A 23913-nucleotide genomic window follows, 5' to 3' on the forward strand; every position below is an offset into this window, starting at 1 on the left:
TTTCTCTTCATCTTTATCCAGTAATAAATAAGGAAATTTTTTAAATGTTTTTATATTTATTTATTTTCCCTTTTGTTGCCCTTGTTTTTTTAATTGTTGTTGTAGTTATTGTTGTTGCCATTGATGTCTTTGTTAGATAGAACAGAGAGATATGGAGAGAGGAGGGGAAGACAGAGAGGGGGAGAGAAAGATAGACACCTGCAGACCTGCTTCACTGCTTGTGAAGTGACTCCCCTGCTGGTGGGGAGCCGGGGCTCGAACCGGGTCCTTAAGCAGGTCCTTGTGCTTTGTGCCATGTGCGCTTAACCCGCCGTGCTACTGCCCGACTTCCATAAACAAATATTTTTAATTTAAGTAAGATGAAATAAACAAAACATGTTTTAATCTTTAAAAAAAAAAAAGTCGTCCGGGAGGTGGCGCAGTGGATAAAGCATCGGACTGTCAGGCATGAGGTTCCTAAATTCAATCCCCGGAAGCACATGTACCAGAGTGATGTCTGGCTCTTTCTCCTTCTATTTTTCTCATTAATAAATAAATAAAATCTTTTTTTAAAAAAAAGAGTCTAGAGAGTGCTGGTCAGTAGTGCAGCAGGTTAAGTACACATGGCACAAAGCGCAAGGACCAGCATAAGGACCCAGGAACAAGCCCCCGGCTCCCCACCTGCAGAGGGTTTGCTTCACAAGCAGTGAAGCAGGTCTACAGGTGTTTATCTTTCTCTCCCCCTCTCTGTCTTCCCTTCCTCTCTCCATTTCTCTCTGTCCTATCTAGCAACAATGATAGCAATAACAACAACAGCAACACAATGGAGAAAAAATGGCCTCCAGGAGCAGTGGATCACTGAACCCCAGATATAACCTTGGAGACAAAAGAAAAAAGAAAAAAAAAAGAAACTAGAATATATGTCTCAATTTACAACTTACTCTACTATAAGGTGTAAAGACTAAGTCCCCTGCCCACCATCACGTCAACATGACTTGACAGTTTGTTCTGGGAAATGCTTGTCTGGAAAGATAAGACTACAGTCCAGTAATAAATTCACTCCTTGCCTCAGGAAATTCTTGTGAACCTATTAGTTTGGGCAAACAGTTTGTTCACCTTAGCAAATAACTCAATCAGATAACTGGCCACCAACTCTAAATTATGATGTCACACACTTTGCTCAATCCCACCCATGTTTCTGCTTTAAGAGACTTATATAATAGGGCCAGGAAGTGGTAAAGCACAGTAGTTACCGTGCAAGGGTTGGGAGGCAGCACAGTGGATTAAGCACAAGTACTGGCAGAAGGATCCTGGTTTGAACCTTGTGTGAGACCCAGGGTTGAGCTTGGCCCTTGTCCCATTGAAGGAGGTTTAGATGGCATGTGGTCTCTTTGAGTCTCTCTCTGCTTCTCTGTCTCTATCTAAAATAAATAAATTCAGCTTTGCTTAATCAGTGTTTTCTTCTGTGGTCTTTCTGGAAGAGTTGACAGTAGATAAAACACTGTCTATTAATGATGGAAAACTCTAGATAAAGAGAAGGAACCTAGAAGTTGATAGATCTTCAAAACTTAAAATTAGACAACAATCATACCACTTGAAAAATGCCATTAGTTAACTTTTATGTAACAACTTAAGACAAAAATGAGTGACAAGTGATAAAATTTATTTGCAGGAAAAATAAAAAATAGAATATGGTGTAATGGGGCCAGGCAGTGGCACACTTGGTTAAACACACAAAAACACACTACACAACTTGGTTAAACACACTTGGTTAAACACACAAAAACACACAAAAACATACTACAGTGCACAAGGACCCTGTTTCAAGCCCCTGGCCCCCACCTGCAGGGGGAAAGCTTCACAAGTGGTGAAGCAGGGCTGCAGGTGTCTATTTCTCTCCCCTTCTACCTCCCATTCCACTTTCAATTTCTCTGACTCTATCCAATTGTAAATAAATTAATTTAAAAAATAAGAATATGGAGTAACTGAGACAGTTCACCTGGGAGGTTGACTGCTTTGCCACTAGCTTGATTCAAGCTGGAACCCCTGTACAACACCAGTGCTGTTTTCCCCTCCCCCTCCCCCTTCCCCTCTCCCTTTCCTCCCTTTCCCTCATCAGAGTCAACCTGGACTGCTGAAACCATAGCAATGACAATCAATTGAAGAAAATCAAGTCTCAGGCACTAGTGCATCTGGTTGAGTACACACATTGTCAAGCCCAAGAATACAGATTTAAGCCCCTGCTCCCCACCTATAGGAGGGAAGCTTCACACGTGGTGAAGCAGGCCTGCAGGTGTCTTTTTCTCTCCATCTTTTTCTCTCCATCTCTGTCTTCCTTCCCCTCTCAAATTCTCTCTGATCTATCAAATAAAATATAAAGGGAGGGGGAGAAAAAAGGTAAAAATGGCTGCTGGGAGCAATGGGTTCCTTGTGCAGGCACCAATCCCCAGAAATAATAGTGGTAGCAATTAAAAGAAGAAAAAAAAGATGAAAACTAGAAAGAAATTGCTGAAAAATGTGGGGAGAGTAGCCAAGTAATATTTTTAAAGCACAAATAATACCGTGTGTGTTCCTAGAGTAAACTCATATGTATTATATACATAAATCATGAATCAGATTTATAAAAATTCTAATCAGGGAACCAGGCAGTGGGCCACTAGTTTGAGCACACACATCATCATGTATAAGGACTGGGTTCAAGCCCCCAGCCCCCAGGTGCAGTGGGTAAGTTTCAAGAGTGGTTAAACAGTACTGCAGGTGTCTCTCTCCCTCTCCATCTTCTCCACCCCTCCCAATTTCACTCTGTCCTATCACATAAAAAGAAAAAAGAAAAAAAAGAAAAAAATTACCTCCAGGAGCAGCAGATTCTCAGTGCAAGCACTAAGCCCCAGCAACAACCCTGGTAGCAGAAACAAACAAAAACCTTCAAAGGCATTTTTATGTTTTGCATTTATTATTATTATCATTGTTATCTTTATTTACTTATTGGATAGACACAGCCAGAAATTGAGAGGGAAGGGGGTGATAAGAAGAGAGACAGAGAGACACCTGCAGCACTACTCCACCATTTGTGAAGCTTTCCCCTGCAGGTGGGGACTGGGGGCTTGAACCTGGGTCCTTGCGCACTGTAACAAGTGCACTCAACCAGGTGCGCTACCAACCGGCCTCCTCTTGTATTCTTTTTATTAATGTTTTCCCCAAACATCATTTATTTCATGAGGAAGAAACAGGGAGTGAGAGAGAAAGAGACAAAAAAATAATAATAATTCCAGTACCGCATAGCATATGTGGTACTGGGGATGGAACTCAAGACCTCACACGTTAGTCCTGCACTCTATCCTAAGCCAATTCCTAAACACACCCCAAAGAGGAATTTATAGAAACATGGTCTCTCACATTCTTGGGCAGAGGTGGATAGCATAATGGTTATGAAAAGAGACTTTCATGTCTGAAGCTCCAAAGTCTCAGGTTCAATCCCCAGCACCACCATAAGCCAGAGCTGATTAGTGCTCTGGCAAATAAATAAATAAATATCTCACGTTCACAAGGTCACCCTACAAAAAAATAAAGGCAAGGGAAATATCTTTGGTTTGGAATAATTATAAGTAATTAAGGCTGAGAAGATAGCATAATGGTAATTTTTTCAAGATTTATTATTATCTATTTTTTTACATAGGGACAGAGGGAGAAAGATAAACAGAGGGACAAAGTGAAAGAGAAAACAGCACCAAAGCATCCTTCAGAGAATTTAACCATGTGAACTATTCCAGATGCCCAGATAGCATAATGGTCATGCAAAAAACTCTCTGTGGCCCACAGGTGGCACAGTGAATAAAGGCATTGGACTGTCAAGCATACGGTCCTAAGTTCAATCCCAGAGTGATGTCTGTTTCTCTTTCTCCCATCCTATCTTTCTCATTAATAAAGAAAATAGGGAGTTGGGCGGTAGTGCAGCAGGTAAAGCGCAAGGACCGGCATAAGGATCCCAGTTCAAGCCCCCAGCTCCCCACCTGCAGGGGAGTTACTTCACAGGCGGTGAAGCAGGTCTGCAGGTGTCTTTCTCTCCCCCCCTTTGTCATCCTCTCCTCTCTCCATTTCTCTCTGTCCTATCTAACAACGACAACATCAATAACAACAACAACTACAACCACAATAAAACAACAAGGGCAACAAAAGGGAATAAATAAGTTAATATTAAAATAATAATAATAAAGGTCCATGAGGTGGCACAGTGGATAAGGCACTAGACTCTCAAAAAATAATATGGAAAGAAAGAAAGAAAGAAAGAAAGAAAGAAAGAAAGAAAGAAAGAAAGAAAGAAAGAGAAAGAAAGAAAGAATATCTTAAAGAAAGAAAAATCTTTAAAAAAAAAATCTAGGGGCCAGGTGGTGGTGTATGTGGTTGAGTGCACATGTTACAGTGCTCAAAGACCCGGTTCAAGCCCCAGTCCCCACCTACAGGGGAAAGCTTCACAAGTGGTGAAGCAGTGCTGCAGGTGTGTCTCTCTCTCTCTCTCTCTCTCTCCCTATTTTCCCCTTTCTCTCAATTTCTGGCTGTCTCTATCCAGTAAATAAACAAAGATAATATAATACTTTTTTTTTTAATCAAGCCAGGGCCAAGTGGTGGCGCACCTGATTGAGTGCACGTGTTACAATGTACAAGGATCCAGGTTCAAGTCCCCAGTCCCCACCTACAGAGGGAAAGCTTTGCAAGTGTTGAAGCAGAGCTGTAGGTGTTTCTCTGTCTCTCTCCCTCTCTTTTTAAATATTTATTTATTTATTTATTCCCTTTTGTTGTCCTTTTTTGTTGTTGTAGTTATTATTGTTGTTGACATTGTTGGGACAGAGAGAAATGGAGAGAGTAGGGGAAGACAGAAAGGGAGAGAGAAAGATAGCCACCTACAGACTTGCTTCACTGCCTGTAAAGCGACTTCCCTGAAGGTGGGGAGCTGTGCTACCACCGGACTCCCGTTGCCTTTGTTGTTTTACTGTTGTAGTTATTATTGTCATCGTTGTTGGATAGAACAGAGAAAAACAGAGGAGGGGAAGGAGAGAGAAAGACAGACACCTGCAGACCTGCTTCACTGCCTGTGAAGCAACTCCCCTGCACGTGGGGATCCGGGGGCTGGAACCGGGATTCTGAGTCACGCACGTGCACTTAAAGACCTGCTGCACTACCTCCAGACTCCCTCTCTCCCTCACTCCCTCGCTATCATCCCCTTCCCTCTCAATTTCCATCCAATAAATAAAAATAATAAATTAAAAAAAAATCAAGCCTAAGGCTCCAAAGTCCCAGGTAATATCCCATCAACACTTTAAACCAGAGTTGAACATTTCTTTGATAAAATAAATAATTAAAATTATACTAGCTAAGATACTAGCGTAAAAGATGATAGCGATATCTGACCTTGAAAGGTTTTCGAGTATGCTCCAGAGTTAAGACAGAAAAAGTGAAGGACAAGGAAAACAGCGTGTTGTTTGTGCAAAAGATCTTGTACCTGCCGCGCCCAATGTCTCCCTCCAGGTTTAGTTCCCACCTACTCACCCACCCACCAGAAGCCAGGGCTGAGCAGTGCTCTAGTCAAAGACTGAAGGGAAAATAGTGCTTGGAGGATTTCCTGACTCGTGGTGGAACCTAGAAAATAAAAGAATCTGGGACCTATTGACCTTTCCCAGCCTGAGGCTGACTGAGGGTTGAGGGGGTGATGGAGTGTTTAACCCTCTACAGTACACTCCATTTGCCCAAGCACAAAAAAAGACCAAAAGAAAGCTAGGCTAGAACAGTGGCAAAAAAAGCATGGAACAACACAGTCTGGTGGGGACTGAGAAGAATCCTAAAGACTGGAAGAGGAACCTAATTAAGTTTATGTCTAATTATGGAACATGTGTATGTTTCATTTAAGTTTAAGGGTATCTGGGCTGTTGAGATAGCATAGTGGTTATGCAAAAGGATTTATTTTATTTTTAAAAAATACTTATTTATTCATTTTCCCTTTTTGTTGCCCTTGTTGTTTCATTGTTGTAGTTATTATTGTTATTGTTATTGATGTCATCATTGTTGGATAGGACAGAGAGAAATGGAGAGAGGAGGGAACGACAGAGATGGGGAGAGAAAGACAGACACCTGCAGACCTGCTTCACCGCTTGTGAAGTGACTCCTCTGCAGGTGGGGAGCCGGGGGAAAAGGATTTCATATCTGAGGCTCCAAATTTCCAGGTTCAATTCCCAGCACCCAGCCAGAGGTGAGCAGTGCTCTGGTCTTTTTCTCTGTGTCCATCTCTCTGTATCTATCTCTCCCTCTTATTAAAATAAAACAAATACAAGATTTTAATATTTTCATTTTGTTTTTTATTTGATATTTTATTTTTCATTTGTTTTTTATTTTCATTTTTGTTTTTTATTTGATAGAGAGAAACTGAGAGGGGAGAAAAGAGAGAGAGAGATACTTGCAGCCCTGCTCCACTACTCTTGAAACTTCCCTCCAGTAGATGAAAATAAGGGACTTGAAACTGTGCATGGTAATATGTGTGCTCAACTAAGGGCACCACCATGTGGCCCCTCTCTCTCTCTCTCTCTCTCTCTCCATATATATATATATATATATACATATATATATATATATACATATATATATATATATATATACATACATACATATACATAATATTTATTGGATAGCGATAGAAATCGAGAGGGAAGGGGGTGATAGAGAGGGAAAGGCAGAGACACCTGCAACACTGCTTCACCACTCGTGAAGCTTTCCCCCCCCGCAGGTGGGGACCAAGGGCTCAAAACTGGGTCCTTGCGCATTGTAGCATGTGCTCAACCAGATGCACCACCACCTGGCCCCAAAATATGTATTTTTTAAGTTTAAATAATTATTAGTGCTATTTCTCAAATGGGAGGTGGGAAACATAGAAAGATTAAGTACTGTGTGCTGTGCCACATAGCTGGGGAAACAGATCTGTTTCCAAAGCCCTCATTTTGTGACACCAGAGATCTGTCAGCCAAGTCCCTGATCTAGGGAGCTGACCGGAGGCCCACATGGTAGAGCAGACATGTTACCATGTGCAAACCTTTGTGCGCTTAACCGGGTGTGTCACCACCCCCAAAAAAGTGTTTTTGCATAATTACTATGCTATATCTCCCTGACCTTTGAGAGACAGATCCCTGTCCAGTTTCCTATTCCAATACACTGTGAACTAATACTTCCATAAAATGCAGTTTAAATGATTTTTTAAATAGGGACTGTGTGGTGGCACATTTGATTAAATACACATGTTGCAATATGCAAGGACCAAGGTTTAAGTTCAAAGTCTCTACTAGCAGGGGGAATATTCATGAATGTTGAGGCAGTGCTGTAGGTCTATCTAGCTAGCTAGCTCCCATTCCCCTCTAAATTTTTCTGTCCCATCAAATAAATAAATAAACTTAAAAGAAAAAAAACAGAGAAAATCAAGGGCTTCAGTCCATGGCCAAGTCCAAGGACCACACATGCACAAGCAGTTCCAAAAATGGCACAGAAATGGCATCAAGACACTCCTATTATGGGGCCAGGTGGTGGTGCACCTGGTTAAGCACACACATTACAGTGCACAAGGACACAGGTTCAAGCCCCTGTTCTCCACCTTCAGGAGGAAATTTTCATGAGTGGTGAAGCAAGACTTCAAGTGTCTCTCTCTTTCCCTCTCTATCTCCCCCTTCCCATTCAATTTTTCTCTGTCTCTACCCATTAATAAACAAACACCTATCACAAGGAGATTCAGAATTCCTGAGGAACACACAACAAGCACAAGAAGGGTCTGAAGAAGACACAGAGCCACAGTGGCAAGCATTCCTGCACCAAGGTTATCAAGGCCCTTGCAAAACCCAAGGACACCAGTCCTAGAATCACAAAGGGTAACAGCCACAAGTTCAGCCAACACACTCTGGGCTCTGGAGACATGCCCGTCCCCACACTGCCAAGGCTCTCAGGCTTTGCTGGCCAAGATCCGAGGCTGAAGCTCACACCAGGGCTCAGATCCTACACCAACTCAAGCTCCCAAAGGTGCTCAGGCCCCCACAAAAGCTGGAGAATTGAGGACACTATCTGCCAATATGGTAACAGAAGGGCTGACATGTCCCCTGAGCCACTGTCTGCATGGAGCTGGTGTCTTCCTGTGCTGACTTACAGATAAATCAGGATCTGACACCCATTACTGAGGCGGGAAAAAAAATCACATGCTTACTTGTCATAGCAGCCACAGTAACATCAAATTTTCATGAGTTGCAAAACACAACATATCTGATTTTGTAGTAACAGTTTTGGGGCTAATACAGAAACCAAAGTCAAACTGAATAGCAGTGATCAGTGATCACAGGTCTCTTGATAGTTTTTTTTTTTTTTGGGGGGGGTCCTCACTGGGGTTTCACATCTCCAGGCCAACCTTTTTCAGGCAGGAAGAGACAGAGGGTCTTATACTTGGCAAAGTAGGAATGCACCCAGGTGAACTATGTAATAGTTCACTTTTTTTTTTTCTTAATACATAGAAACAGGGAAGGAGGGAGAAAGAGAGAGACCACAGCTTCCTTCAATGCAGTGGGGGCCAAACTCAGACTTGGGTCATGCACATGACAAAGCAGTGCACTATCCAAGTGAGCTATTTCATTGTCCTGGTTGTTGTTATTAATAAATATTATGTGGAACCACAAATGATATTTAAATTTTATTTTTATTATTTTTATTTATGTATTGTGGATAGAGACAGAAGTTGAGAGGAAGGGGCTGGGTGGTGGCTCACCTGGTTGAGCACACATGCTACAATGCATAAGGACCCAGGTTCGAGCCCCTTGTCCCCACCTGCAGGGGGAAAGCTTTGCAAGTGGTGAAGTAGTGTTGCAGGTGTCTCTCTATCTCTCTCCCTTTGTCTCCCCCTTCCCTCTTAATTTCTGGCTGTCTCTATCCAATAAATAAAGAAAGAAAATACAAAAAAAAATTAAAAAAAGAAGTTGAAAGGAAACGGAGAAGTAGAGAGGGGAAAAGAGACACCTATAGCACTGCTTCACTCATGAAGCTTCCTCCCTGCAAGTGGGGATGAGGGGGCTGGGGGCTTGAACTCCAGTTCTAGCATACTGTATGTAATGTGTGTACTCAACAAGGTGCACCACCACCCAGCCCTGGAATGCTGAGTTATATATGGAGGGCTAGGGGGAGAGGAAGAAGTCTAAGCTAATAGAGTATTACAATTAATACTCATAAGAGAGAGGAAGGGGGTGAGGGAGATAACATAATGGTTATGCAAACAGACTCAAGCCTAAATCTCTAAGGTCTCAGGTTCAATCCTCCACACCACCATGAGCCAGATCTGAGCTCTAGTTAAAAACAAAAACAAAAACAAAAACAAAACAGACATTGCTCCAGATACTCCTATTCAACCAGCACAGACCTGATTGGAGACAGACTTGGAACTGGCAGCTACTTCAGTCCTGCTGTACCTCAAGTCATGCTCCTTCGCCAGTGTCTGTTGTGGAAACTCTGATGTTATTGCTCACATGTGCAGAAATAGATCCTTTTGCAAAAGGTGTTCTTAGCTATTGAATGACTGGCTAAGAAGTAAGTGCTAGTTCCCCAGCCTCTCCCTGCTGCTGTTCCAGGCTCCTTGAACCTGTTACTTCTTCCCTGGTTGTACTTTCTCCTGTCTCCCTATCTCCAGATGTCCCTCCTTTCTTTCATGGGAGGGTTTCCTGATTGATTAGAAATTCATTGCTTCAGAGTTCCACTAGTTAGAATTTTACGGTCAAAGAATTCCATTGATTAGACTTCTAAAGCACCAGGGAAGTATTGATTAGCACTCCATGGCCCCAGAATTCTATTACTCAGAATTTCATGACTTGAGAATGCTATTGATCCAAATTTCATGGCACTGTAGTGTTCAAGCAACACAGCATCCCCAGATGCCCATACGTATTGCTCAGATCTCTGCTGTATCTGGTACCTTCTCAGGAGGCTTCCCCACCCCACTATTTCAGATTGTTTGGGGAGATAGGAAAGTAAAATAAATAAAATAAAAATAATAAATACCAAATTGATTGTCACCTGTTTTGGATTCATTTTTCTGCAATATGTTACCTGCTACTCTCCTGTACTAAATGTAAATGTTTCCACCAGAGCAGAAATTTCTTAAGTGTTTTATTTTAGAGAGAGAGAAACTACAGGAATGCTTAGCTCTGGCTTATGGTGGTTATGGGATTGAACTTGGGACCTCGGAGCCTTAGGCATGAGTCTTTTTGCTTAACCATCATGCTGTGTCCCCAGCCCTGAGATTTTTTTAATCTATCTTGTTTACTACTGTATCCCTAGATCCAAAAACACAAAGTACCTGGCAGAGGATAGATGCCCAATAAATATTTGTTGAGTGCTTATAAATGAATAAAATACATAACAAAAATGTTTAAATTATTGCGTAAACGTATGATTCAATAGTGACTAGTACAGAGAAATAGTGCACCAAACAATGTTCATATCTGAAGCCCCAGAGGTCATAGGTTCAATTCTTGGCACTATCATATGCCAGAACAAAGCAGTGCAGTGCTACTGACTGTTGTTCATCTCTGTTCTTCTCCTTCTCCCTCTCTCTTGCTATCTCACATACATGAATAAAGTTTTAAAACTATAATAATAAAATAGAGACAAGTTAGGGGAGTCGGGAGGTAGTGTAGCGGGTTAAGCGTAGGTGACACAAAGTGCAAGGACCAGTGTAAGGATCCTGGTTCGAGCCCCCGGCTCCCCACCTGCAGGGGAGTCGCTTCACAGGCTGTGAAGCAGGTCTGCAGGTATCTATCTATCTATCTATCTTTTTCTCTCCCTCTCTGTCTTCCCCTCCTCTCTTCATTTCTCTCTGTCCTATCCAACAACAACAACATCATAACAACTACAACAATAAAACAACAAGGGCAACAAAAGGGAATAAATAAATAAATAAATGTTAAAAAAAAAAGAGACAAGCTGCTATAAAGATATGCAGCAGTAGCACATGGGACTTACATGTGAGAGGTTTGATCAAACCTAGAAAGGTTTGATCCCTAGCACCACCAATAGTCAGAATTTAGTAGTGCTCTACTTAAAAAAAAAAAATCAATATAATATATGATAATATAGGGAGTCAGGCTGTAGCACAGAGGGTTAAGCGCAGGTGGCGCAAAGCACAAGGATTGGTGTAAGGATCCCGGTTCGAGCCCTGGCTCCCCACCTGCAGGAGAGTCGCTTCACAGGCAGTGAAGCAGGTCTGCAGGTGTCTGTCTTTCTCTCCCCTTCTATGTCTTCCCCTCCTTTCTCCATTTCTCTCTGTCCTATCCAACAATGACGGCAACAATAATAATAACTACAACAATAAAAAACAAGGGCAACAAAAGAGAATAAATTAAATAAATTTAAAAATATATGATAATATAACATGTAATCTATAAGCATATGTATATATATTATGTATAGCAATGTATACATCTGCCTTCCCTATCATGTTCTACTTTTTCAGTGCTCCCACTCATGGACAAAGAAGGAGTCCCTGCATGTCTCTCTCTCTAAGATATAGGACGTCATCTGAATTCAGGTCTAAGCTCCTAGGAGAGGGGGAAAGGCTGAAATAAAGGGAAGGAGGGGGCAGCTGGTGGCGCACCTGGTTAAGCGCCCACATTACATTGCTCAAGGACCCGGGTTCAAACCCCTGGTCCCCACCTACAGGGAGGAAAGCTTCACAAGCGGTGAAGCAGGGCTGCAAGTGTCTCTTTGTCTCTTTCCTTCTCTATCTCTTCCTCTCCTCTCAATACCATAATAAATCAACAAATAAAAGATTTTTTAAAAGGGAAGGAGGGGGTAGATAGCGTAATGGTTATGCATGAGACTCTCATGCCTGAGGCTCCCGGGACCCAGGTTCAATGCCCCACACCACCATAAGCCAGAGCTGAGCAGTGCTCTGGTTAAAAAAAAAAAAAGGGGGGGAGGAATGGGGTGAGTCTAAAAAGGGATATTCTCTTATGATTTTTTTTTAATTTGGGAGAGGGGAGATAGCTCAGTAAGAGGGTACAGAACTTACATGCCTATGACCCCTGAGTTTCTCCCTGGCACTATTATATGACAGAGCTGAGCAATGTACTTCTGTCTCATAAAAACAAATCCTCCCACCCTAATCCCCATCCCCACCAGAGCACTGCTCAGCTCTGGCTTATGGTCCTGTAGGGGGCTGAACCTGGAACTTTGTCATGAGCTTAGTCATGAGCATTTCTTTGCATAACTACTATACTATCTACCCCATCCCTACTTCTTTTTTTTAAGAAAAAATAAAAGAGAATTGCAAACTAGCTCACCTGACAAGGCACACGGCCTAATGTTCAAGAAACCCAGGTTTGAACCTAGGGGGAAAGCTTCTGCACTGTAAGGTCCTCTTTTTTTTTAAATTTTTTATTTATTTAAGAAAGGAGACATTAATAAAACTGTAGGATAGGAGGGGTACAACTCCACACAATTCCCACCACCAGATCTCCTTATCCCATTCCTTCCCCTGATAGCTTTCCTATTCTTTATCCCTCTGGAAGTATGGACCCAAGGTCATTGTGGGTTGCAGAAGGTGGAAGGTCTGGCTTCTGTAATTGCTTCCCCACTGAACATGGGCTTTGACTGAACATGGTCAATCCACACTCCCAGCCTGCCTCTCTCTTTCCCTAGTATGGTGGGGCTCTGGGGAAGTGGAGCTCCAGGACACATTGGTGAAGTCATCTGTCCAGGGAAGTCTGGTCAGCATCATGCTGGCATCTGGAGCCTGTTGGCTGAAAAGAGAGTTAACATACAAAGCCAAACAAATTGTTGAGCAATCATGGTACCTAAAGGCTGGAATAGTGAAGATGAAGTGTTGGGGAGTACTTACTGCAGACTATTGTGTACTCTTGCTTTCAGGTATATATTTTGCCCTACTTTACGGATACGTGTGAACATATGCTCTATCTCAGGGGACCTGGTCTCTATCTAGGTTTTGGGACTTTGTTAGGAAGTGAACAACCAGGAATGGAACTAGAGAATACTATGAAAGGAAAAAATCTCACCGGAGTAATGAAGCTGAAGGGTTGTCATTCCACACCTGAAATTTCTGGACACAGTCTGAAGTGAAGCATGCTGAGGTGGCACTCGTTGCATTGATTAGGCTGGGATCAGCAGATGCAATATTATTTGATAGGAAATGAGAGAAGCATGCAGGAAAGTGAGCCCCACCCTAAGGTTCCCGGACTGGGGGAAAAATAGGCTCTATAGTGGAAATGTGAGGTTCCTGCTTTCTTAAGGTTCAAGAAGACAATGGATAGTTATTGTTATCATCACATTATTTGGTAATTAGGTTAACTTTGAAAAATCCCTTTGTGGGGCCAAGCGGTGGTGCACCTGGCACACATGCTATAATGCACAAGGACTAATGTTCAAGCCCCTGGCCCCCACCTGCAGGGGGAAAGCTTCATGAGTGATGAAGCAGTGTTGCAGGTGTCTCTCTGTCCCACTCCCTCTCTTTCTCTCCTGCTTTCTCAATTTCTCTGTCTCTAGACAATAATAAATAAATAAAAATTGGGAGTCAGGCGGTAGTGCAGCAAGTTAAGTGCAGGTGGTGCAAAGCGCAAGGACCGGCATAAGGATCCTGGTTCGAGCCCCTGGCTTCCCACCTGCAGGGGAGTTGCTTTACAGGTGGTGAAGCAGGTCTGCAAGTGTCTATCTTTCTCTCCCCCTCTCTGTCTTCCTCTCCTCTCTCCATTTCTCTCTGTCCTATCCAACAATTATGACAACAACAATAATAACTACAACAATAAAACAACAAGGGCAACAAAAGGGAATGAATAAATAAATATTTTTTTAAATGTCTTAGTTTAGGGGCCAGCTGGTGGTGCACCTGGTTGAGGGCACATGTTACAATGATCAAGGACCCGGGTTTGAGTCCCTGGTCCCCACCTGCAGGGGGAAAACTTTGTCAGAGGTGAAGTAGTGTTGCAGGTGTTTCCCTTTCTCTATCCCTCTCTATCACCACATTCCTTCTTGATTTCTGCCTGTCTTTACCCAATAAATAAGTAAATATAATAAAAAAAAAAAGATATATTAGTTTAGTGGTCCAGGAGGAGGCTCAGTGGATAAAGCATTCAACTCTCAAGCTTGAAATCCTGAGTTCAGTCCCCTGCAGCACATGTTCCATAATGATGTCTGGCTCTTTCTCTATTCCCTCCTGTCTTTCTCATTAATAAATAAATAAATAAATAAAATCTTTTAAAAAATATTAGTTTAGAATGAGAAAGAGAAGGATCCAAAGCATCACTCTGGCACATGAAAATGCCAGGAATTGAACTCAGGACCCCAAAGCTCTGTTAACTGCATCACTGGTGCAAATAATGAGTAATGTATATTATAAATAAAAATATATAACAGGTATAGTATATATATAACTATATGATATTTATTCCCAAAGCACTGCTCAATTCTGGATTATGGTGGTGTTGAAAATCGAATTTGGGATCTTTGGTGCCTCTGGCATGGAAAGTTTTTTGCATAACCATTAAGCTATCTAATTTTTTCTAATTTTTTCTTTTCTCTTTTTTTTTTTTTTTTAGGAAAAGAAAGAAAGGGAGGAAGAAAGAAAGAACCCAGCCCAGGACTGATCATTGTACATTGTAGATAAGGAGTTTGGCCTTCTGCCTAGACCACTGCCCTTGCACAAAGTAGGTGGCCTAACCTCCTTTGTGGAATGAATATATTAATACCTTAGTTAACCCCTTGCAGGTAGGGTGGGAAAGGGACCTGCTAGGGGCAAGAGCTGCTTCAGGGGGTTGAGTTGGAGTTCTAGAACCATCTAAGAAATAGGATGGGGAAATAAACTACAAATGAAAATAAAGCAGGAAGACAAGTACAGTAACTGGTCTGTAATATGTCAATGATAAACTGTTATAGAAAATTATCAGCAGCTAACATAAGTGTCAAGAACAAGATTCTTTCTTACTTTACAAAAATGGTAGGGCAGGGTCATGATTTTCAAAATTACAGCTTTAGGTAAAAGTAAGGGTGAGAAACTCAGATGATGAAGGGATAACTTAAAAAAAAATTTTTTTTTAACTTTTTATTTTATTTATTTATTTATTTATTTTGTCTGCAAGGTTATTGCTGGGGGCAAATCCACTGCTCCTGGGGGCTATTTTTCCCCATTTAGTTGCCCTTGTTGTTGCACTTGTTGTAGTTGTTAGTGTTGTCATAACTGTTGTTCATTTTATTTTTATTTTATGAGAGAGCACTGCTCAGCTCTGGCATAAGCCAGATGCAGAGGGATTGAACCTGGGACTTCAGTGCCTTAGGCATGAGAGTCTCTTTGTATAACCATTATGTTGTCTACCCCATCCCCACCATCCAAAAATATATTCTTTATTTGAGTGTGTGTGTGTGTGTGTGTGTGTGTGAGAGAGAGAGAGAGAGAGAGAGAGAGAGAGAGAGAACTTAAGAGGTGAGGAGGAAATAGAGATGGAGAGACATCAGCAGCATTGCTTCACCACTTGTGAAGCTTCCCTCCTGCAGGTGGGTACTGGTGGTTTGAACCTTGGGCTCCTCATTTGGCAAGGGATAAGACTCAAAGTCCTTCATTGGATAATGATTCAACTCAACTCCAGCCAGGCAAGTTCAGAATGAGCCTCTGGGTTTCTATTGTTAATAACAGTTATTACAATATTCATACTACCATGGTGACTTTAGAGGACTATGTAAATCCCCCGCACAAAAACAGTCATCCAAGAGACCTCCAAAGAAGTTCAGAGCTTCCCATTCTTCACCCCCACCCCATGCCCTTATACATAAAATTCCCCAGTGTTGTCTGTTGCCCGACCCTTTGCTCCCTAAGTGAGGAAGAAGGTGCCCATGACAGCTGGTAGGGGTGCAGGGAGAGGGCCAGTAGGGAGGGAGGAGATTTTGACCAGCCTCCCCCAGTCCCCCATTGTCTGAGCCAACCGACCCGCCAGCCAGCTGATGTTCTGGGTTTCCAGCACCAGCTGGCCGGCCCACCCCCATCCCAACACCCCTCCTTCCCAGCTCCCTCCTTGTCACTCAGTAAATCCCCCCCACCCCCATCTTAGAAAGAGTCTGGTGTGATTGTAGGATCTGAGCTTTTGTTTCCTCAGCGCCCCACCACAAGCTAATTTGCATAACTTTAGCAAGTTAGAAGCACCCTTCTTTTGTGGTGGGCTAGGCTGTTGGAAGCCTGCAAGGTCCTTTGTGTTTATTTTATTTGAGTGGGGTTATGAACTGTGGGTTTTGGTTGTTAGCATTTCTTTATTGTTGGACTTTGATGAAGGAGTTTTTGTCATTCTAATCCTCAGTTTTGTTATCTGTAAAGTGGGGACAGTGGCACCTTTCCTATCTGTTTATTATGAGGATTAATTCAGGAAAATTGTAGCAGGCACAAAAAAAAAATAACAAAACAGTAAGTGTTATTGATTAAACAGATTGGTATCATCCCAGTGGTGCATCCCGTGAGTACCCATTCATTGAGGAAACTGACGATCCTTCCTAGCTGACTGAATCCACATGGATCCCAGTCACTTTCAAAGCCAGCAACAAGCAGCTCCTGACAGCTTTCAACCTGACGCTGTTGACTGGCTACGGAAGAAGGGCAAAGGCAAGAAGAAGAAGAAGAAGGAGGAGAAGGAGAAGGAGAAGGAGAAGGAGAAGGAGAAGGAGAAGGAGAAGGAGAAGGAGAAGGAGAAGGAGAAGGAGAAGAAGAAGAAGAAGAAGTGCCCTCCAGAGTCAGCCTTAAAATTTGTAGCGTTGGGGGAGTCGGGCGGTAGTGCAGTGGGTTAAGCGCAGGTGGCACAAAGCGCAAGGACCGGCATAAGGCCCGAGTCCCCGCCCCCCACCTGCAGGGGAGTCTCTTCACAGGTGGTGAAGCAGGTCTGCAGGTGTCTGTCTTTCTCTCCCCCTCTGTCTTCCCCTTCTCTTTCAATTTCTCTCTGTCCTACCCAACAATGACATCAATTACAACAACAAAACAACAAGGGCAACAAAAGGAAATAAATAAATATTTCTAAAAAATTGTAGTGTTGGGTGGGGAGATAGAACACAGGTTATATGAAAAGACTTTCATACTGGAAGCTATGAGGTCCCAAGTTCAACTCCCTCACTACCCCCTCCCCCACCCCCCAAACAAGAGTGGTGCTTAGCTTTGACTTAAAAAAAAAATGTGGCTTTCAGTAAGGCCAGCACTTAGGTTCTCAAAGCTATTTAGATTTAAATTAATTAGAACTGGTCCTCTAATTCTTTGGTTGAACCAGCCATATTTGAAGTGTTCAGTAGTCAAATGTTCTAGAAACCACCTTACTGAGCAGTACAGATGTAGAACATTCCCTTTATGAAAGAAAGTTGTATTGTGCTAGCTGACTCAAACCTTCATATTCCCCTGAGTTTGCCTCCCTTTCCTAAATAGCTTCTCCCTTCACGAGTCTTTCTCCCACCCCCACCCCCACCGCCAAGGTAATGACCTTGCTAAGGTGTTCTTTTGTTCTCTGCACCTGGGCAGGAGGGTGGAGAACAGGTGTGGAGCTGTGCCCTGGAGCACTGAGGGGATGGGCCAAATTGTTGCCGCTGTAAAGCAAACAGCTGCACCCAACTCTGTCCAGCCAGCAGCGGAGCCTCCTAGCCAGACTGGGACAAGGAAGGGAGGGCTGGCACCAGAAGTTGCCTGCCCAGTCCCCACCACCTCCCAGAGGCAGTTTCAGGTCATGCCAACATGTCTGGACCAAGAGCCAGTGGTTTCTAGGACAGCTGACACCTGGAGAAGGTGTGCAGATGGGAGGCCCCAAGAGCAGGGAAGGAGAGGATTGGCAGCCTCTCAAAGCCAAAGCTCAGCTGCATCAGGGTTAAAAGGTGCGGAGAAAGTGGGTCATGGCTAGGCTGTCTCAGACTGTACATATCCATGTTGACTCTGCTGAAAATTGGCTCATCTCTGCCCAAAGCTGACAGTAAGTCAGCTTCCATCAATTATTCATGCAGAGAAGGACAGGTTTATGTACGTGTTGCACAACATGGAAAAGGGAGGTTCAGTATTCCTCAAAACCTTCCCTGCCCCCAACCCCTAGGGCCTCCCAGCTGGGTTTTGAGTTCACTGCACTGAGGCCTCTGGGCTGGGAGGCAGGACTGAGGATCAGATCAGGTAACTTTTCCAGGTGTCCTCTTCCCACTGGGCTGGGAGGCAGGTGTCTTCCTCCTGGCCCTCCCCGTCTTACTCCCTCTCAGGTAGGATTGGAGAGCAGGTGTTTGCGCAGGTGCTTCCTGTTTCTCCCAAAGCTTTATTAACCCCTTCTTGCTTTGTTATACTGCCTCACCTCTGGAGTTTAACAATCATGGCAAGAATCTGTGTGGTGGCTCTGGGGTGGGGGTAGGGGGTGGGGTGGGGTGGGGTGAGACAGGGGGTAGCACACTGGGCTTGGATGCAGATATGAGCGCATGGTTTTTGTTTTGTTTTCCCAGAATACTGCACAGCTCAGGCTTACAGTTAGGTGAGGGATTATACCTTATACTTTGGAGGCTCAGGCATGAAAGTCTTTTGCATAACCATTATTCTATCTTTCTCTATGTGAGTTCATACTTTTGCCCAGAATTTATTTGTTTGTACTATGACTTCCTCCATCTCCATGAATGGCTGCTCCATCCTTCCATCCATCCTCCTGTCCAAAGCCTTAACCTTATCCTTAATTCTCTTTCTTTCTTTGTTTTTTTTCTTTTCATTTTTCTGAAAGATAATATGAATTTATTTATTCCCTTTTTGCTGCCCTTGTTGTTTTTGTTTCTTTTTTTAATAGTTATTTACTATTGATTTACAAAGCCACAAGATGACAGGGCTGTTATTCCACACCATTCCCATGACCAGAGTTCTGTGTCCCCATTCCCTACATTGGAAACTGCAGTAGTTCTCCCAAAGCCACAGATATGGGCTGACTATTATTTCTATAACTATCCTTGCCCCTTTTTTAAAAAAAAAATTATTTATTTATTATTGGATAGAGGCAGAGAGAAATTGAGAGAAGAGGGGGAGACAGAGAGGGAGAGAAACAGAGAGAGATACCTGCAGGCCTGCTTCAACACATGTCAAGTTTTCCCCCTGCAGGTGGGGACCAGGGGCTTAAACCTGGGTCTTTGCACACTGTAATGTGTGCACTTAGCTAGATGCACAACTGCCTGCCCCCCTTAACTCTTTTTCTTTTCCATTTTTAAAAAATTTTTATTATTATCTTTATTTATTTATTGGACAGGGACAGTCAGAAATTGAGAGGGTTGGGGAGATAGAGAGGGAGAGAGACAGAGAGACATCTGCTTCTTCTTTTTCTCGCGTTTGCCAGAGACATCTGCAATACTGCTTCACTATTTGTGAAGTTTCCCCTTTGTAGGTGGGGACTGGGGTTTTAAACCTAGGTCCTTGAGCACTGTAACATGTGTACTCAACCAGGTGTACCACCACACTAGCCCCTCTTTTTCTTTTTTTTTAATTTTTATATATTCCCTTTTGTTGTTTTATTGTTGTAGTTATTGTTGTTGTTATTGATGTCGTTGTTGTTGGATAGGACAGAGAGAATTCGAGAGAGGAGGGGAAGACAGAGGGGAGAGAAAGACACCTGCAGACCTGCTTCACCGCTTGTGAAGCGACTCCCCTACAGGTGGGGAGCCAGGGACTACAACCGGGATCCAGACACTGGTCCTTGCTTCGTGCCGGTGTGCTTAACCCGCTACGCTACCGCCTGACTCCCTCTTTTTTTTTTTTTTTTTTAATATTTTGTTGTGGTCCGGGAGGTGGCGCAGTGGTAAAAGCTTTGGACCCTCAAGCATGAGGTCCCAAGTTCGATCCCCGGCAGCACATGAACCAGAGTGATGTCTGGTTCTTTCTCCTATCTTTCTCATAAATAAATAAAATCTTTAAAAATATATTTTGCTTATTTATTAGTGAGAAAGGAGAAGAGAGAGAAAGAACCAGTCTCAACTGGTACATGTGCTGCTGGGGATTGAACTCAGGACCTCATGCTTGAGAGTCCAATGCTTTACCCACTGTGCCATCTCCTAGACCACCCCTTAACTCTTTAACAATTTTTAAATATTTACTTATTTATTCCCTTTTGTTGCCCTTGTTGTTTTATTGTTGTAGTTATTATTGTTGTTGTTACTGATGTCGTCATTGTAGAATAGGACAGAGAGAAATGGGGGGGAGACAGAAAGGGGGAGAGAAAGACACCTGCAGACCTGCTTCACTGCTTGTGAAGCGATTCCCCTGCAGATGGGGAGCCGGTGGCTCCAACTGGGATCCATTTGCTGGTCCTTATGCTTTGCGCCACGTACACTTAACCCGCTGCACTACTGCCTGACTCTCAACTCTTTCTTATAGCCTACAATGGCTAACAGCAAATCCTATTGACTCCACTTATCAAAATGTATCTCAACTCTCTCTCTTTCAAAATTAATAAATCTAAAACATATATCAAATCTAACCTGTTTGTGTGTGTTTGGGCTTTTTTTTTTTTCCCCCAGAGCAGTGCTCAGCTCTGGTTTATGGTTATGCTGGGGATTAAACCTGAGACTTTAGAGCCTCAGGAATGAGAGTCTTTTTGCATAACCATTATGCTATCTACCCTCACCCAACAAATCTAACTCGGCTTTTCCTGACAACTACCACCCTGGGCTGAGCCACCATCATTTCCCTCCAGAATTCAGTAGCAGGTGAGACTAATCATCTTTACCTGGCCCTGGTCTCCTAACTAGCACCTACAGATGTCCTTTCTGTGCCATATGTACTTCTTTCTGCCTTTTGCTCCAGGATCCAATCTCCTCAGGGTCAGGAGTATCAACACCCTCTCCAGAGAAGATTGTCTTTCTCATATTACATCAACTAAAAAGCACCTGCACTGCCCTCCTGCTTGTTTTACTTTGTTTCTCCTGAAAGCCCTCAGCATGTATTTGTTTACTTTGCTCACTGTCAGCCCATAATCTTTCCCACCTCCTCACAAGAACAGCACTTCCATGGGCAGTTCCATGTCTCTGTTGTACTCACTCCTGGATTCCTAGTGCTCAGGGCAATGTAGACATGATAGATACTCACTGAAGGAAGTGTAAGAAAATCATCAAAGATTCGTACAACTGCCCCATTTCCTTCATGTCCAATCTGATACAGTTTCTCTGGAATTAAGGAAGGAAAACAAAATCACTGGTGGTGACTTGAAGTCAAATTAAAAAAAAAAAAAAAAGAACCATGAATTCACCTGCTTCAGGTTAACACAAAGTCAGAGGTCCCTGGTTCAATCCCCAGCACCACCATAAACCATATCTGAGCAGTGCTCTGCTAAAATAAATAAATAAATAAATAAATAAATAAATAAATAAATATTCACAACTGATGGTTTTTTGAAAGCATGTTCTCAAAAGGACAGGGAGAGGGCCGGGGTAGATAGCATAATGGTTATGCTAACAGACTCTCATGCCTGAGGCTTCAAAGTCTCAGGTTCAATCCCCTGAACCACCATAAGCCAGAGCTAAGCAGTGCTCTGGTTGAAAAAAGAAAAAAAGGACAGGGAGGCCCTGCTATGTTTTATCTCTCTCTGCTAAGGAAGTGGTTCTAGTCTACTTGGCTTCCCTTTCTAAAGGGAAGAAAAAGGGGGCAGGGCTTATTAATAAGGGAGAGAGAGAGAGAGAGGAGTAACATGGAATGGGAACCAGAACATTACTCTGGCACAGGCAATGCCAACGATTAAACTTGGGACCTCAGGCTTGAGAGGCCTTTTTGGCTACATGACTTCTCTCTCTCTTTAGAGAGTGGTCCCAGTCTGTTTAAAGAACTCTGGATTCTTATTTTCTTTGTTTCTGATTTGTCTTGATAAGAACTAGATTAAAAATTGGCTTTTGATCATTGGTTTTGAATTGGACAACAGTGAATGATTATTTGCTGTATACAGTTTGGTATGTCTTTCTTAATCATAAATTTGGCCACTTTGGGTTAAATTTCCACAGAATGAGAGTGTGTTCTGGTCATATGTAAACCAATTTATTTGTGAATTTATTGTGTACATATGTACCTAAATTTAATTTCAGCTGACATAAAGTCAAATTAAGAGGGAAAAGGCTGGGGAGATAACATAATGGTTACACAAAGAGCTAAGCAGGGCCTTGCTCTTTCTCTCTGCATTTCTGTTTCTTTTTCTAACTAAAATAAGTAAAATATTTTTAAAAATTTAAAAAGGGAAACTGGATCTTTGAGTTATTAAAGAAGTACATATCACCCTGGGAGTTGGACAGTAGCGCAGGGGGATAAGCACACATGGCGCAAAGCACAAGGACCGGTGTAAGGATCCCAGTTTGAGACCCCGGCTCCCCACCTACAGGGCTTCACAGGCCCTGAAGCAGGTCTGCAGGTGTCTCTCTGTCTCTCTTCCTCTCTATCTCCCCCTTCTCTCTCAATTTCTCTCTGTCTCTATCCAATAACAAATAAAAAAAAAAAGAAAAAGAAAAAGTACATATCACCCTAGTGAAGACAGTATCCTCAGCAGAATGGTGGCTCAAATGGTGGTATAGCTGGAAATTTTGAATTTGCAAACATGAGGTCCCAAATTTGATTCCTGACATCACATATGCCAGCATAATGATCTGGTTCTCTCTCTCATAAACAGATAAATAAGTAAATAAAATACTCTTCCCCCCCCCTTCATCAGAACTTTGAAATTCCCAGATGATTGTCCCTCCCCTCAGGTAGAAAAATACAGAGAGTGGTCCAGGAGGTATCACAGTGAATAAAGCACTGGACTCTCAAGCATGAGGTCCTGAGTTCAATCTCTGGCAGCACATGTACCAGAGTAATGTCTGGTTCTTACTCTCTTCCTATCTTTCTCACTGATTAAAGAAAATTGTTTTAAAAAAGAAACAGAGATAAAGAGACAGAAAGAGTGAAAGAGATGACAGCACTAAAGCTTTCAGTGCAGTGGAGGCCAAGACAGAACCTGGTTCTCGTTCTCTCTCTCTCTCTCTCTTTTTTTTCAAAGCAGTGCTAAACTCCTCTGGCCTTTGGTGGTGCTGGAAATTTAGCCTGAGACCTTGTAGCCTCAGGCAGGAAAAGTCTTTTTGCATAACCACTATGCTACCTCCCTAGCATTTCCTTCTCTCCCATTCCCCAAAAAACTCACAAAATAAATCTTAAAAAAAGAAAAAAAAAACCCTGGGCCAGGTGGTGGCCCACTTGGCTGAGCACACATGATACAATGTGCAAAGACCCAAGTTCGAACCCCTGGTCCCCACCTGCAGAGTGGTGAAGCAGTGTTACAGATGACTTTCCCTCTCTATCACTTTCTCCCCTCTCAGTTTCTGGTTGTATCTGTCTAATAAATAAATTAAGATAATAAAAAAGAAGAAAAGAAAAAACTCCTAAATAGTCATAGTCCCTAACTCAGGTAGGAATACAAACAAGCAAAACAAACAAACACACATAACTCCACTTTTTTTTTTTTTTTTTGGCCTCCAGGGTTATTGCTGGGGCTCAGTGCCTGCACCATGAATCCACTGCTCCTGGAGGTCTTTTTTTTTTTTTTTCCCTTTTGTTGCCCTTGTTGTTGTAGCCTTGTTGTGGCTATTATTGTTGTTGATGATGTCATTCGTTGTTGGATAGGACAGAGAGAAATGGAGAGAGGAGGGGAAGGCAGAGGTGGGAGAGAAAGACAGACACCTGCAGACCTGCTTCACTGCCCGTGAAGCGACTTCCCTGGAGGTAGGGATCCAGGGGCTTGAACCGGGATCCTTAGGCTGGTCCTTGCGCTTTGTGCCACATGTGCTTAACCCGCTGCGCTACCGCCCAACCCCCATAACTCCACATTTTAAAGCTTGGTCTACTGCAGCCTATGTTGGACTACAAACCAACAGCACACCTCTCTTCATTAA

General features: G+C 42.8%; 1 protein-coding gene across 2 annotated transcripts in view; it reads right to left on the bottom strand.

Moving 5' to 3' along the window:
- CDK5RAP1 (CDK5 regulatory subunit associated protein 1) overlaps positions 1 to 23913 on the bottom strand; it is a 221811-nt gene that overhangs the window by 116483 nt on the left and 81415 nt on the right. Inside the window, exon 1 of one of the 2 annotated variants that reach the window (XM_060188473.1) lies at positions 3990 to 4012. The exons of the other annotated variant lie outside the window; for it this stretch is intronic. The gene's annotated coding sequence lies outside the window, so the exon portion shown is untranslated. Of the gene's footprint in view, positions 1 to 3989; positions 4013 to 23913 lie in introns of those variants that run through there. 2 annotated transcript variants of the gene reach the window in all.

Source organism: Erinaceus europaeus, chromosome 1 (assembly GCF_950295315.1).
Source record: "Erinaceus europaeus chromosome 1, mEriEur2.1, whole genome shotgun sequence".
Lineage (NCBI taxonomy): Eukaryota > Metazoa > Chordata > Mammalia > Eulipotyphla > Erinaceidae > Erinaceus > Erinaceus europaeus.